This window comes from Pan troglodytes, chromosome 8 (genome assembly GCF_028858775.2).
Source record: "Pan troglodytes isolate AG18354 chromosome 8, NHGRI_mPanTro3-v2.0_pri, whole genome shotgun sequence".
In the NCBI taxonomy this organism is placed as follows: Eukaryota; Metazoa; Chordata; class Mammalia; order Primates; family Hominidae; genus Pan; species Pan troglodytes.
In genome coordinates this window covers 96,517,616-96,532,524 of record NC_072406.2, presented here as the reverse complement: position 1 = coordinate 96,532,524, position 14,909 = coordinate 96,517,616, and the positions used below count along the sequence as shown (strand labels likewise).

Genomic DNA, 14,909 nt, shown 5'->3' with positions numbered 1-14,909 from the left:
ACTCAACTTCTTCCTTTGTAGAGAGGCCACACTTAATCCACTGCAAACCTCCACCTCAGATTAATACAACACCCTTTTTTTTTTTTTTTGGAGACAGTTTCACTCTTGTCACCCAGGCTGGAGTGCAATGGCATGATCTTGGCTCACTGCAACCTCTACCTCCCAGGTTCAAGTGATTCTCCTGCCTCAGCCTCCCAAGTAACTGTGATTACAGCCGCCACCACATCCATGTAATTTTTGTATTTTTAGTAGAGACAGGGTTTCACCACGTTGGCCACGCTGGTCTCAAACTCCTGACCTCAGGTGATCCACCCACCTCAGCCTCCAAAAGTGCTGGGATTACAGGCGTGAGCCACGGTGCCCAGCCACAACACTTTTTTATAAAGTAACTATACGACAAGATCCTGAAAAATAAAGAAGGTACATACAGTACTTGCCATAAGCAGCTTATGATCTGGTAAAGGAAGAAATGCTTTCATTACACCAATGACTTAAAATACATTCATTTAGTTATTAAACATTTATTGAAAGCCTATTATGAATCAGGCTCTAAGATAGAGGTTGTGGATAAAATAAGACCTTCCAATATAAGGGAAAAGACATGTAGACAAGAGAAGGGGAATGAAGTACTATAACTGCTAGAGCAGAGTATATGGGGTAGCACATGGGGGAACAAAAAAGAAAGTGCTTAACTGGGAGAGAGAGATAACATAAATGGCTTCGTAGAGGAGGCAATGCTTGAGCTGAGTTTCAAAAGATAAATGGTAAATAGAAATAAAGACACTGAATGTGAAAAAACAATACAGCCTAAGAGCATAAACAAAAACATAGAACCAGCATGACACATTCAGAAAACTGTTGTTGGCTGAACAATGGTAGTGAACAGGGTTTCAGAAATGCATAAGAAGAGAGGAAGAATAGTGGAAAAATACAGCCTACAGAGTGGCTTATGTGCCATACTAAGAAGTCTGGACTTTACTATGGGCAATTAGGAAACTAAAGGGTTTTAAACCATTAAAAAAAAAGATCTGACCTGAATTTTGAAAAGTCACTTTGATTTAAGTATGCAGGAGATGGGTTAAGAAGGGGAGATGGGTTAAGAGGTTAGTGACAACATGAGAAAGACAACAAAGATTGTAGCAAAAAGGTATAAAAGATATCAGCAATATTAAATCTAAAGAATTTTTGTCACAATAATGGGCACAAAATGAGAACATAATATTTAGCAAATAAATGGATGAGTGATTGATTAGATGTGGGAGATAAGAGGAAAGAGCTCAAAATTCTGGGCTTGTCTGACTGGACATGATGTTTTTCCCCAGACATAATGTTTGCCTTTCATTGAGGGCAAACATTATGTCTGGGGAAAAACATCACAAACTTAGCACATCAAGCTAACTTTGAGGTGCATATCTAGAGAGCATACGGGAGGGTGTTTACCGGTCAAAGGAGTCTGAAATGCAAGGGCAAAATCTGAAAGGAAGATGATGATTTGGGAATTATCAGTACAGGAACGATGGTCAAATTTCCCACCAAAAACAAGTGAGGTCACCTGAAGAAGATGCACAACAAGGAGAGAAAGGCACAGTCCTGGTATCACCAACACTTAAAAAATGGATGGGGGGGAAGCGGGGCGGGGGGTGGGGGGTGGCACAGAGAACGTATGATCCAAGAGTAAAGAAGAGAAATAAAAAAGTAATTTGCAAGAAACTTTGAAGATAACAAGCAGTAGTGTCAAATTCCACATATAAGTAAACTAAGAACCAAAAAGAATAATTGGGCTTAGTAGTTTACAAATTTGGTCACCTTTGCCAAAGCAGTTTCAGGAGACAAGATGAGGACAGAAACCTGACTACAGCAGGTTCAAGAATAAAGAGATAAACAGTCAGGAAACATACTCTATTCTTTCAAACAAACCCTATTTAAAAAAAAAAAAGTAACTTGAGACAACATAGAGGTAATCTTGTTTTTTTGTTTTTTGTTTGAGATAGAGTCTCCCTCTGTCACCCACCCAGGCAGGAGTGAAGTAGTGCAAACACAGCTCACCGCAGCCTCGACCTCCTGGGCTCAAGCAACCCTCCCGCCTCAGCCTCCCCAGTAGCTGGGACTACAGGTGTGTGCAACCACACCTGGCTAATTTTTGTATTTTTTGTAAAGAATGGGTTTCCACCACATTGTCCAGGCTGGTCTTGAACTCCAGAGCTCAAGTAATCCACCCGCCTCAGCCTACCAAAATGCTGGGATTACAGGCATGAGCCACTATGCCTGGCCTGGGTTTTTTTGTTTTGTTTTGTTTTGTTTTTATTTTGTACCCTCTTTTCTGCAGGAAAAGAGCTCAAAGAGGAGGTTAAAAATAAAGAAAATAGTGGGGACAATATTTGGAACAAGATCCCACCATGAGATCAAGGTGGGCTTCCAGCCCCATTAGGAGACTGAAAATGCTAAAGGGGAAAACAAGGCAGAAGTTCTGATTTACAGCTAAGTCCAGAAGAAAGTGGCAGCTTGATGGGAATGGTAAACATTGTGCCTGTGGTAGCCATGCTAATCGCAGGCCCCATTCACCCACCTAAGTCAGGATTGGCTAAACCTGAAGGGTGTGGAAATCACACCTGCAGCTGAATGGGGCTGCAGGAAGTAGGGACTAGGTCTTACTAAACGTTATGAGCAAACTCAACCAACAAAAGCATACAGAACTTGAGCAATACAAGTAATTTCAAAAACATAAGCATAATGAAAATATCTACAACATATACTCAATAGCCTAATTAAAGACTCATTTTTTTTAATACTCAGCATCTAGCACAGAGCCTGGCATATAACAGATGTTAGTACATACAAATGAATAATGTCCTGGGGCTGGCTCAGGCTGCTATCTCAAGAGACAGGAACACCCATGGAAGACAGGCTATACAGGATCTCCATGACCGAGGCAAGAAACTGTCCTTCCTATGCAACCAGAGGGTGGAAAGGCTTAACCGTCCCTGCTGAAAACAAAAGAGGAGAACATGACTGTCAGGGCCCTTAATGATAACTAATTTTTACCAAGTAGGTGTATGTGTAGCACTGTGCTATTCACTTATAAGAATTGTATCTTAGGCTGGGCGCGGTGGCTCACGCCTGTAATCCCAGCACTTTGGGAGGCCAAGGCAGGTGGATCACCTGAGGTCAGGAGTTTGAGACCAGCCTGGCCAACATGGTAAAACCCTATCTGTACTAAAAATACAAAAATTAGCCAGGTCTGGGGGGCACATGCCTGTAATCCCAGCTACTTGGGAGGCTGAGGCATAAGAGTCAATTGAACCTAAAAGGCGGAGGTTGCAGTGAGCCGAGACTGTACCACTGCAATCCAGCCTGGGTGACAGACTCTGTCTCCAAAAAAAAAAAGAATTATCGCATCTTAACCTTAACCTCCTACCTTAACAACTATTAGATAGGTATATTTATTCTCATTTCACAGATGAAGAAATAGCTTTAGAAAAGTTAAGTAATTTGTCCAAGTTCACAGAGAGAGTCAGGAATCAGGACCGCTGAACCTGTCAGTGGCACTTAATATGGTAAGAGGAGGTGGTGGCGGCGGCAGTGGTGGTGGTGGTGATAGGTACTCTTCGAAATATAAAGACACTACCAACAAACTTTTATATATACAGAAACCTTGCCCACTCACCGAGAAGACTGCTCCCCACCCCTGTCATTCTTCCTACTCCCCAAGAGCTTCTCCAATAACTAGCAGGCCTGAGGAGACACTGCCACCTAATGGCCAGTGCCATGAACTATGTCTTGTGGCCCTGTTCCCACACCTCACCTTGGCTCCTCTACCTTCAAGATTGAGCCTCAGAAGGACTGTATGGACACAAATCACCTATTTTTTGTTTTTGTTTTTGTTTTTTGAGACGGAGTCTTCCTCTGTCGCCAGGCTGGAGTGCAGTGACGCAATCTTGGCTCACTGCAACCTCCGCCTCCTGAGTTCAAGCAATTCTCCTGCCTCAGCCTCCCGAGTACCTGGGACTATAGGCGTGTGCCACCACACCCAGCTAATTTTTTTTTATATTTTTAGTAGAGACAGGGTTTCACCATGTTGGCCAGGATGGTCTCGATCTCCTGACCTCGTGATCCGCCTGCCTCGGCCTCCCAAAGTGCTGGGATTACAGGCGTGAGCCACCGCGGCCAGCCTACAAGTCACCATTTTGCCTATCTTGCTCTCATGAGTGATCCATCCCACACAATCTCTTATTCTGGCACTATCCATAGAACACTGTACCAAAAGAAATGTTCTCCACCTGCCCTTACCCAATACATATATCTGCCCTGTCAATACAGTAGCCACTAGCCAAATGTGGCTATTATTACAATGTGATAAGGCCACAAAATAAGCATTCTTTAACTACATTAAAAGAAATACAGTCTTAATGCAGACTACTGAAATCTCACTTAATTCTAGTTGGAATGACATTTCCAAGCATTATATTTTCTCCTTTCTTATTAAACTAATTATAAAATACTCTATATTTTAAAACTTCTGGGCCAGGCATGGTGGCTCATGCCTATAGTCCAAGCTATTCAGAAGGCTGCAGTGGGAGGATCACTTAAGCCCAGGAGTTCCAGTCTAGCCTGGGTAACATAGTGAGACCCAGTCTCTTAAATAAATAAATAAAGCCAGGCACGGTGGCACACCCATAATCCCAGCATTTTGGGATTTTGGGAGGCCAAGGTGAGTGGCTCACTTGAGGCAAGGAGTTCTAGACCAGCCTGGCCAACAGGACGAAACCTCATCTCTACTAAAAATACAAAAATCAGCCAGACATGGTGGCAGATGCCTGTAATCCCAGCTACTCTGGACACTGAGGCACAAGAATCGCTTGAACCTGGGAGGTAGTGATCTGAGATCACACCACTGCACTCCAGCCAGGGTGACAGAGGAAGACTCTGTCTCAAAGGGAAAAAAAAAAAAAAAAAAAACTTCTCCCTATAATTCCACCACCCTAACACAACTATACAACTATTCTCATTACTCCATGTACCCTTCTAAATTTCATCTACACACACAGAGTCAGCTATATGAACTATCTAGGTACAATTTAATGTTCTACTTTTAAAATATCATTGTTTTATAAATATATCCCACAGTTCTACAGTTATATTTGTTACTTTAAGGGCTACAATATATTACATTGAATTAATGTGCTATAAATCATTTAATCACAGATGACTGGACCAAAGATTATAAATATCTTTATCCTTCATTAACCACTTTTAGAGCTACCCTGGCAAGAGGGATACAAAGGAGGTAAGGGTAAAGAAACATGTCACATGATGAAAAGCTGAAGCACTTATAAATGGTTTAGCCTAACAAAGCCAAGAGCACACATAACGGTTGCTGTCAAATAGTTTAAGATACTATATGTAGGGTCAAAATAGTTTCAGTTGTGACAAACGGGCAGAACTAGGATCAATGAATAGAAATAAGAAAAGGGCAGTTTTCAGCCCAAAAACTAAAACTTTTCAAACTATCAAAATTATTCAACAAAGTAAACTACATAAAACACTAAGCTGTCCATCTGTGAAAGCATTAAAAAATAAGCTAGATAAGCACTTGACAGAGATAGTGCAGACTCTTAAATTGGTGGGAGGTAAGACTAGATAACCTCTCAGGTTTCCTTTCACTCAAATATTCAAATATTTATTAATCACCTAGCTAGTATAATCCTAGCAATGTGCTAGGTATACAAAAATGCACAGAACAGACCTGGTCCCTATGCATTTTGCACTTACAACCTAGTGTAGGAAATAGAGAAAAAGAAAAAAAACAATTAAATAATTACAAATCATAAGTGCTATAAAGGAAAACGAAATGCTTTAGGAAAAATAACAAACTGGGCATCAAGTAAGGCCTCTCAGAGGGAGAATATTTTAAAGTTGTGGACTAAAGAAGAGTTAAGCTATGCAGAGAGTGCTCTGGCGCAGTGGAAAGCCACTTAATGTATAAACGAGCATGATGCGATCTGATGTACTTTTTGTTATTATTATTACTTTTTGGAGACGGAATCTCGCTCTGTCACCCAGGCTGGAGTGCAGTGGCATGATATCGGCTCACTGCAACCTCCACTTCCCAGGTTCAAGCAATTCTCCTGCCTCAGCCTCCCAAGTAGCTGGGATTACAGGTGCCGCCACCATGCCTGGCTAATTTTTGTATTTTGAATAGAGATGGGGTTTCACCATGTTAGCCAGGCTGGTCTTGAACTCCTGACCTCAGGTGATCCGCCTGCCTTGGCCTCATAAAGTGCTGGGATTACAGGCGTGAGCCACTGCACCTGGCCGATCTGATTTACATTTCTAAAAGATCATTCTGGCTGTTATGTGGAGAATGAATAGGAAAGAAGAAAATGTAGAAGCAAGAAAAAATCAGGTAGGAAAGTTGGTAGGAGTCCAGATGAGAAACAATGATAGACTAGGCTGGTTGAAGTAGATGGATAGAAAGGTACAAACAAGTTTCTTTCTTTCTTTTTGAAACAAGGTCTCTCTCTGTCGTCCCACTCTGGAGTACAGTGGGGTGATCATAGTTCGCTGCAGCCTCGACTTCCTGGGCTCAAGCAGTCCTCTCATCTCAGCCTCCCTAGTAGCTGGGACTACAGGCACATGCCACCACACCCAGCTAACTTTTTAATTTTTGTAGACGGGGATGGGGGGGGAGTGTGGTCTCACTATGTTGCCCAGGCTGGTCTTGAACTCCTGAGCTCAAGTGACCCTCCTGCCTCCCCAAGTGCTGGGATTATAGGCGTGAACCACTGCACCCAGCCAACAGATGGGTTTCAAGATATATAGGGGAGACAGAAACTACAGGACTCAGTGATGGGTTAAACTCAAAGGATAAAGTTAAAAGAGAAACCAAATAAGCTTCAGGTTTCTGGCTTGAACAATTAATGGGATTGTGCTGTCATTTTCTGCGACAGGAAAGTTTGTGGGAGGCATGGATGTGGATCAAAACAGGAATCCAACTTTAAGTCACCATGATTGTCTTTAGACCCTTAATAGAAAGTTTCTACTAAAAATTACTCATGACTCATTCTTTGCTCTTTAAAAAGCAGTCTGTGGAAGGGGAAATACTATAAAGGTGACTGGGCCAATTGAAAAAAAAATTGGAATACAAATGGTAGATTAAACTACTGCGTCAATGTTAAATTTAGTGAAGTCCATACTGTACAATTTTTTTTTAAATCCCTATGACTGGGAAATACATGTTGAAGTATTTAGGAGATAAAGGGCCATAATATGCATATAAACATATATATACCTATTCATATATACATATATATGAAAGAGAGCAAATGGTAAGAAAATGGCACAAAATATTAACAAGTAAATCTGGATAAAGAGTATTTAGATATTTTTTGTACTAATCTTGGTCTTGCAACATTTCTCTGAGTATAAAATTATTACCAAAAAAAACCCAAAACTTTTTTTAAGACAGTCCCAGATTTCTCTTATTCACGCCAAATAATTCAAATTTCTTTAAAGTCACCTCATATGTATCTCCCTCCTCAACCTACTCCATCATGTCTCATCCATTACACAGAGTAGTGGCCCCATCAGGGAGACAAGGAACATACACAACATACTCTATATAAATAAATGGCATAAGAAGTGAGGATTCTCCCTCGCCCTCGCCCTCTCCCTCTTCCTCTCCCCACGGTCTCCCTCTCCCTCTCTTTCCACAGTCTCCCTCTGATGCCGAGCCGAAGCTGGACTGTGCTGCCGCCATCTCTGCTCACTGCAACCTCCCTGCCTGATTCTCCTGCCTCAGCCTGCCCAGTGCCTGCGATTGCAGGCGTGCGCCGCCATGTCTGACTTGTTTTCGTATTTTTTGGTGGAGACGGGGTTTCGCTGTGTTGGCCGGGCGGGTCTCCAGCTCCTAACCGCGAGTGATCCGCCAGCCTCGGCCTCCCGAGGTGCTGGGATTGCAGACGGAGTCTCCTTCACTCAATGCTCAATGTTGCCCAGGCTGGAGTGCAGTGGCGTGATCTCGGCTCTCTACAACCTCCACCTCCCAGCCGCCTGCCTTGGCCTCCCAAAGTGCCGAGATTGCAGCCTCTGCCCGGCCGCCACCCTGTCTGGGAAGTGACAAGCGTCTCTGCCTGGCCGCCCATCGTCTGGGATGCGAGGAGCCCCTCTGCCCGGCTGCCCAGTCTGGGAAGTGAGGAGTGCCTCTTCCCGGCCGCCATCCCATCTAGGAAGTGAGGAGCGTCTCTGCCCGGCCACCCATCGTCTGAGATGTGGGGAGCACCTCTGCCCCGCCGCCCCGTCTGGGATGTGAGGAGCGCCTCTGCCTGGCCGCGACCCCGTCTGGGAGGTGAGGAGCGTCTCTGTCCGGCTGCCCCGTCTGAGAAGGAGCCCCTCCGCCCGGCAGCCGCCCCGTCTGAGAAGTGAGGAGCCCCTCCGCCCAGCAGCAACCCCGTCTGAGAAGTGAGGAGCCCCTCCGCCCAGCAGCCGCCCGTCTGGGAAGTCAGGAGCGTCTCCGCCCGGCAGCCACCCCATCCGGGAGGGAGGTGGGGGTCAGCCCCCGCCAGGCCAGCTGCCCCGTCCGCGAGGGAGGTGGGAGGCAGCCCCCACCCGGCCAGCCGCCCCATCCGGGAGGGAGGTGGGGGGTCAGCCCCCACCCGGCCAGCCGCCCCGTCCGGGAGGGAGGTGGGGGATCAGCCCCTGCCCGGCCAGCCGCCCCGTCCGGGACGGAGGTGGGGGGTCAGCACCGCCCCCTCCCCGGCCAGCCGCCCCGTCCGGGAGGTGGGGGGGCGCCTCTGCCCGGCCACCCCTTCTGGGAAGTGAGGAGCCCCTGTGCCCGGCCACCACCCCGTCTAGGAGGTGTACCCAACAGCTCATTGAGAACAGGCCATGATGACGATGGCGGTTTTGTCAAACAGAAAAGGGGGAAAGGTGGGCAAAAGTTAGAGAAATCAGATTGTTGCTGTGTCTGTGTGGAAGGAAGTAGACATGGGAGACTTCATTTTGTTCTGTACTAAGAAAAATTTTTCTGCCTTGGGATGCTGTTGATCTATGACCTTACCCGCAACCATGTGCCCTCTGAAACATGTGCTGTGTCCACTCAGGGTTAAATGGATTAAGGGCGGTGCAAGATGTGCTTTGTTAAACAGATGCTTGAAGGCAGCATGCTCGTTAAGAGTCATCACCACTCCCTAATCTCAAGTACCCAGGGACACAAACACTGCGGAAGGCCACAGGGTCCTCTGCCTAGGAAAACCAGAGACCTTTGTTCACTTGTTTATCTGCTGGCCTTCCCTCCACTATTGTCCTATGACCCTGCCAAATACCCCTCTGTGAGAAACACCCAAGAATGATCAATAAAATAAATAAATAAATAAATAATTATATACATAAAAAAAAAGAAAAAAAAAAAAGAAGTGAGGATTGCCAAGAGGCTTCTTGCAATCTTCCATCTCCCATGAAGTAGCATGTGCTCTCTGAAATGTACTATGTCCTGATCTGTAACAGATGGCTGGATGATAGACTCCTTTCAGTTCTGGATCTACTCTTCTCATGTAATATATAGCAATAAATCTACCAAATTAGCATGATCATGTGATATCTGCAGATTAGATGTTCCTCCTACATATGCCCATGGTTTAGCTGGGTATCCCTAGGTATAGCAATTATTACACTATTTTATTTTTAAAATCATGTTTTCCTGTGTTCTACTTTCTCCACTAGACTGAGAGCTCCTTGAAGACAAGCAGCACAAAATATTTAGTTTTTTTTTTTAATTCCTAAAGATTATTCTAATACATGGCTGGATGCGGTGGCTCACGCCTGTAATCCCAGCACTTTGGGAGGCCAAGGTGGGCGGATCACCTGAGGTCGGGAATTCAAGACCAGCCTGACCAACATAGAGAAACCCCGTCTCTACTAAAAGTACAAAATTAGCCAGGCGAGGTGGTGCATGCCTGTAATCCCAGCTACTCGGGAGGCTGAGGCAGAAGAATCGCTTGAACCCAGGAGGCAGAGGTTGCGGTGAGCCGAGATTGCGCCACTGCACTCTAGCCTGGGCAACAAGAGTGAAACTCCGTCTCAAAAAAGATTATTCTAATACATAAAAAGACACTTAATAAAAGCTATTGGGTGAAGAAATAAATATCACTGAAAAATCTTTCTTATGATTGCAGCTCTACTAAACATTACTTTTTTTGCCCTTGGATACAGCAGTATGTAGAAAGTCTTACTCTAATTCAATAGCAAAGGAGACATAACTTCTAGGGGTTGCTGACAAACAAGTGAAAATGCCTATGACCTTATACACAATCCCAAAATCTTGTTTACTTCAATAATTATCATTATTGAATTTTATAAATTTTATAAATTTTATAATCAATTTTATAAAATATGATTAATAAAAAGTAAAATATCTTGGGCCTGAGTCTCAACCACACCTTAAAATTAAAGTACATTATATTTAACCCACAGTTCAATTGGTCAATACAACGTAAGGAACACTTCAGTGACAAGAAAACACGTCATAATCTAGACCTTTGTTCTCTATTATAAAATAATCTAAGTAAAATTATGTAAGGTAAGAACATTCAACTGAGTAAACAAATTAAAATCTAATCATTTTACTGGGAAAGGGCAGTTTTTCAAATGCCACAACGAAACTTGCCAAATAGAAGAGTACTCAACAAGAATGTACATAAAGTACTCCAAAAACAAAACTGTGTAAATAGACATGTATCTTTATCCAAAATGATTAGATGGTAACATTCAAAATGTCCCAGTACCAAATGTCAAAATACCAAATGCTTTTAAAGTATGTTTCTGAGTTGTATTAAGAGGAGGAAAATACAATGTTTCTTACTCAGCTAGGTATCCTGTCCATATTCTTGCTGTCAATTCTCCTAGTTCCCTTAAGATCTCCCCAACTCATGGAATACAATGCACGTGATAATTTGCAATAGTTCTCAAACCCGTCCTGTCCTCTCCTCATTTCTTAATCTAGAATCTTACTAGCTAGTATTCTAGCACAGGCCTACTTAATTTTCCGCCTTCAGTTTCTTCCCCTTCAATCCATTTTTTACACTTTTCCTGAGATTAGTATTCAAAATTCTAATTCCGATCATGTCACTCTTCAATTTTAAAATCCTTCAATAACTCTCTGAAGTACAAATACCTAAAAACAGCAGCTGATATTTATTAAGTACTTGTGTGCCAGGTACAAATGTTACCTGATTTAAACCTCACAATCCTACAGTGTAGATATTTTTATTATTCTCATTTTGCACATTTAAGGAAATTGAAACTTAGGGAAATCACATATAGACACATAGCTAGTGAGTGCATGCAGCTAAAATTACCCAAGCCTTCGAATTGCAGCTTTGGTATTCCTTTACAGCTGCTCCCTCTCACCACTAACCAACAAACCCTGCCTTCCAACCACACCAAACCACCTCAAGATCTGTAATCATAAGATGCTCTTTCAGGACTCCTTAACAAAGTGCACACTACTCCCTTGACTCAAAATGCCACTTGTCCACCATGGGAATTCTCTCCAAAGCATTCTTCCTTTCTTTCCCACCTTCCCTAGGGAAAATCCTCTGGACAGAATAACATAAGCCAAAATGATACACACATCCCACTATCAACTTCAAAATGCTATAATACAGAGTACTCAAATAGATTTTCCAAGGTAATGCCCATGTGACAATCTAATGCCAGCCTCATAAACCCCTAAATTCATCAGAGGTAAATAAAGATCAACAATAAAGAAACATATATTCAAAAGATAACATTAAAAAAGAAAAAAATAAAGCAACAGCAAAAAACTAACAAAAAAAACCTTTAATACTTTTGTAAAATATTCATGAAATATAAATTCAGATATTTTGAAATATGTGCAAAATACATTTAGAATGAGAGAATCTTAAGTTTTAAAGTAGAAAATACTGCAAATTTGGACTTTTCTTTGACGGCACAAATAAGACAAATCCTATCTAAGATCTACTATTAGCAAACCAAAAAAAAATTCAAGAGACTAAAGGGCTCTTCTATGACTATGTCTGGGGTCAAAAAATAATTCTTCAATACTAAACAGCTTGTGCTTATGAAACATATTAAATGATGCAGAGGTACAGTGATTATGTTACCACATCTCAAGCATCAGCATATTATGCCAGTATCTTCCAGGAACATGACACAGTGATATCAGGAGTTTCTCCTGGGTATTAACTGACAATTAAACAGCATCTTCACAGTACTAGTCAAATACATTAGGTTACAATTCCACACACTAATACTCAAATTTTGTCTATTCCAGTCTCAAGATCTTCCTGTAGTTAACTGCTCTTATACTGTCATGTGGATAAATAAGCACCAAACGTTACCTGCAAACTTTTAATCTCTTTTCTAGCCCATTAATAAAATGTCTACAGGATCCTTTCTGGCACATATCCCAGCCAGAGCCGTTTCCATACAACTTTTCTTGCCTTTTCCCTGTAATACTAACACATCATCTTCTTAAGCCTTAAGTAAGTTTTTTGTAAAAAGTAAAAATTACTTCATAACAACGTCATCTAATTGAGATATTTAGGAAATCGACCTTTAATGGATACAGAATAATCAGTCCATGGTTTAAGCACTATTCTAGGGTGGTCAACTCAAAACTATATTTTGTGTTTGGCATTCCTACTGGCTATAACCAAAATGCATTTCCTGAATACTTGTTTTGTATAATACCCAGGACCAGGTAGAGTACTTACACTGACGGGGCTTCTTATAGTGGTCTACTCTAGATATTAGACCTAGCCCAAGGAAACAGTAAAGACAATGAAGAGAGAAGAGATACCTCACAAAGACTTGACAACAAATGGAAAATGAGAGATAAGAGAAGTCTGGACTACTCCCAGGTTTATACTTTGGGCACCTGAATGACTGGCAGTATCATTAACTAAGATGGAAAAATTAGCTGAATACATGAACAAGAGACAGTAAAGACAGCTGGAAAAGAATAGGTATGAACGAGAAACAGGGCCAGGCATAATGGCTTACACCTGTAATCCCACCACTTTGGGAGGCCAAGGTGGCCGTTTGAGGTTAGGAGTTCGAGACCAGCCTGGCCAACATGGTAAACCCCGGACTCTACTAAAAATACAAAAATAAGCTGGGTGTAGTGGCAGGTCCAGCTACTTGGGAGGCTGAAGCAGGAGAATTGCTTGAACCCGGGAGGCAGAGGTTGCAGTGAGCAGAGATCACACCACTGCACTGGGCGACAGAGCGAGACTCCATCTCAAAAGAAAAAAGAAAGAGAAAGAGAAACAGGAGAACGATGCTTTGGAAGGCAAAGAAAGTTCAAGAACATGGGCATGATGGTCTAAGGTTCACAGTGGATTTAACAATTAAGAACTATGTCAACAGATAGATACAGTTTCTGTAAACAGAGGAAGCAAAAGTAAAATGTTGCGGGGGAATGAGTAGTACACAACGCAAAAAAAAAGAATGTGTGAAGTGTGTTTGGAACAGAATGTAGAAGGTTTTGCTGCATGAAAGGTTCATGTAGCAGAAGACAAGAAAAGGAAGTCTGAGTCAAGGGCTTTGAATTCTAGATTTTATTTTTGGAGTTTATTCTGTGAACAGGAGAAGGAAAGGCATGTAACATTTTTTCCCACTTTTTAAGACAATTTTCTCAAAATGTCTGAGAAAATTGGATGACAGGGTACATGACAGGGTACATGAGGAACTGGAATGACAAGAGTTAAGGCAGGAGTAGCTACTAAAAGGTCTTACAATTATCTAAACAGTAATGAGGACCCGAAAGAGATTGGCAGTAGCCAAAGTAAAAAATAAGGAATATGTGAAAGAGATATTCTTTATTCCCAGGCTGCCTGTGATACTGTGATATGATATCATATCCCATACACATTTGGTCTCTGCCCCTGGTTCCTGACACATAGCTCCTAAAACCCATGGAATCTCCAGAGTGATGAGTGTCTTTTGTATGCTAATGAGGACTGCTAGCTGGGGACCCCTAGTTAACCTCAGGATGGAAGCTGGTTACCAGAAAGACCAGAGCATGAGTACAGATTGGGACTTTTCAGCCCCATCCCCCAACCTCCAGGGAGGGGAAGAGGATTGAAGGTTGAGTTGATCGCCAATGGCCAATGATGTAATCAATCATACCTATGTAATAAAACCTCCATAAAAGGCCAAAAGGACAGGGTTCAGAGAGCTGAATACGTGGAGATACCTGGAGAGTGGTACACCCAGAGAGGACAGAGAAGCTCCATGCCCCTTTCCATGACCTACCCTATTCATCTCTTCCATCTGGCTGTTCATCTATATTTCTTAAAATATGCTGTTTAATAAATGGGCAAACATAAGTAAAGTGTTTCCCTAAGTTCTATGAGCTGCTCTAGCAAATTAACTGAAGAGGTCCCAAGAAGGGGGTCATGGGAACCCCAATTTATGGCTGGTCATAGACACAGGTCACAACCTGGAGCATGCATCTGAAGTGGTGGGGGGGATGGCGCCGTCTTGTGGGACTGAGACCTTATCCTACAGCATTTAACACTATCTACAGGTAGACAGTGTTAGATTGGAACTAAATCATAGGGCATCCAGCTGTTCTTCACTGGAGACTATGGTGTCAGAATTGCTTGGTGTCTGGCAAAACAATCTCCATACATTTAGTGTAAGAGGTGCTGTGTGGCCAAGTGCTATGTGGCTCACTCTTGTAATCCCAGCACTTTGAGAGGTCGAAGCAGAAGGATCACTTGAGGCTAGGAGTTTGAGACCAGCCCAGGCAAGATAGCAAAACTCCGCCTCTAAAAAAAAAAAAAAAAAAAAAAAAAAAAGAGTTACAGAGTTACAAAGGCCGGGTGCAGTGGCTTGTGCCTGTAATTCTAACACTTTGGGAGGCC

General features: G+C 42.7%; 1 protein-coding gene across 8 annotated transcripts in view; it reads right to left on the bottom strand.

The window, feature by feature from the left end:
• Positions 1-14,909, bottom strand: part of CCSER2 (coiled-coil serine rich protein 2) — a 186,123-nt gene that overhangs the window by 158,505 nt on the left and 12,709 nt on the right. For 2 of the 8 annotated variants that reach the window (XM_009458836.4, XM_054659756.2), the window contains exon 2: positions 2,837-2,984. The exons of the other annotated variants lie outside the window; for them this stretch is intronic. The gene's annotated coding sequence lies outside the window, so the exon portion shown is untranslated. The remainder of the gene's footprint in view (positions 1-2,836; positions 2,985-14,909) is intronic. 8 annotated transcript variants of the gene reach the window in all.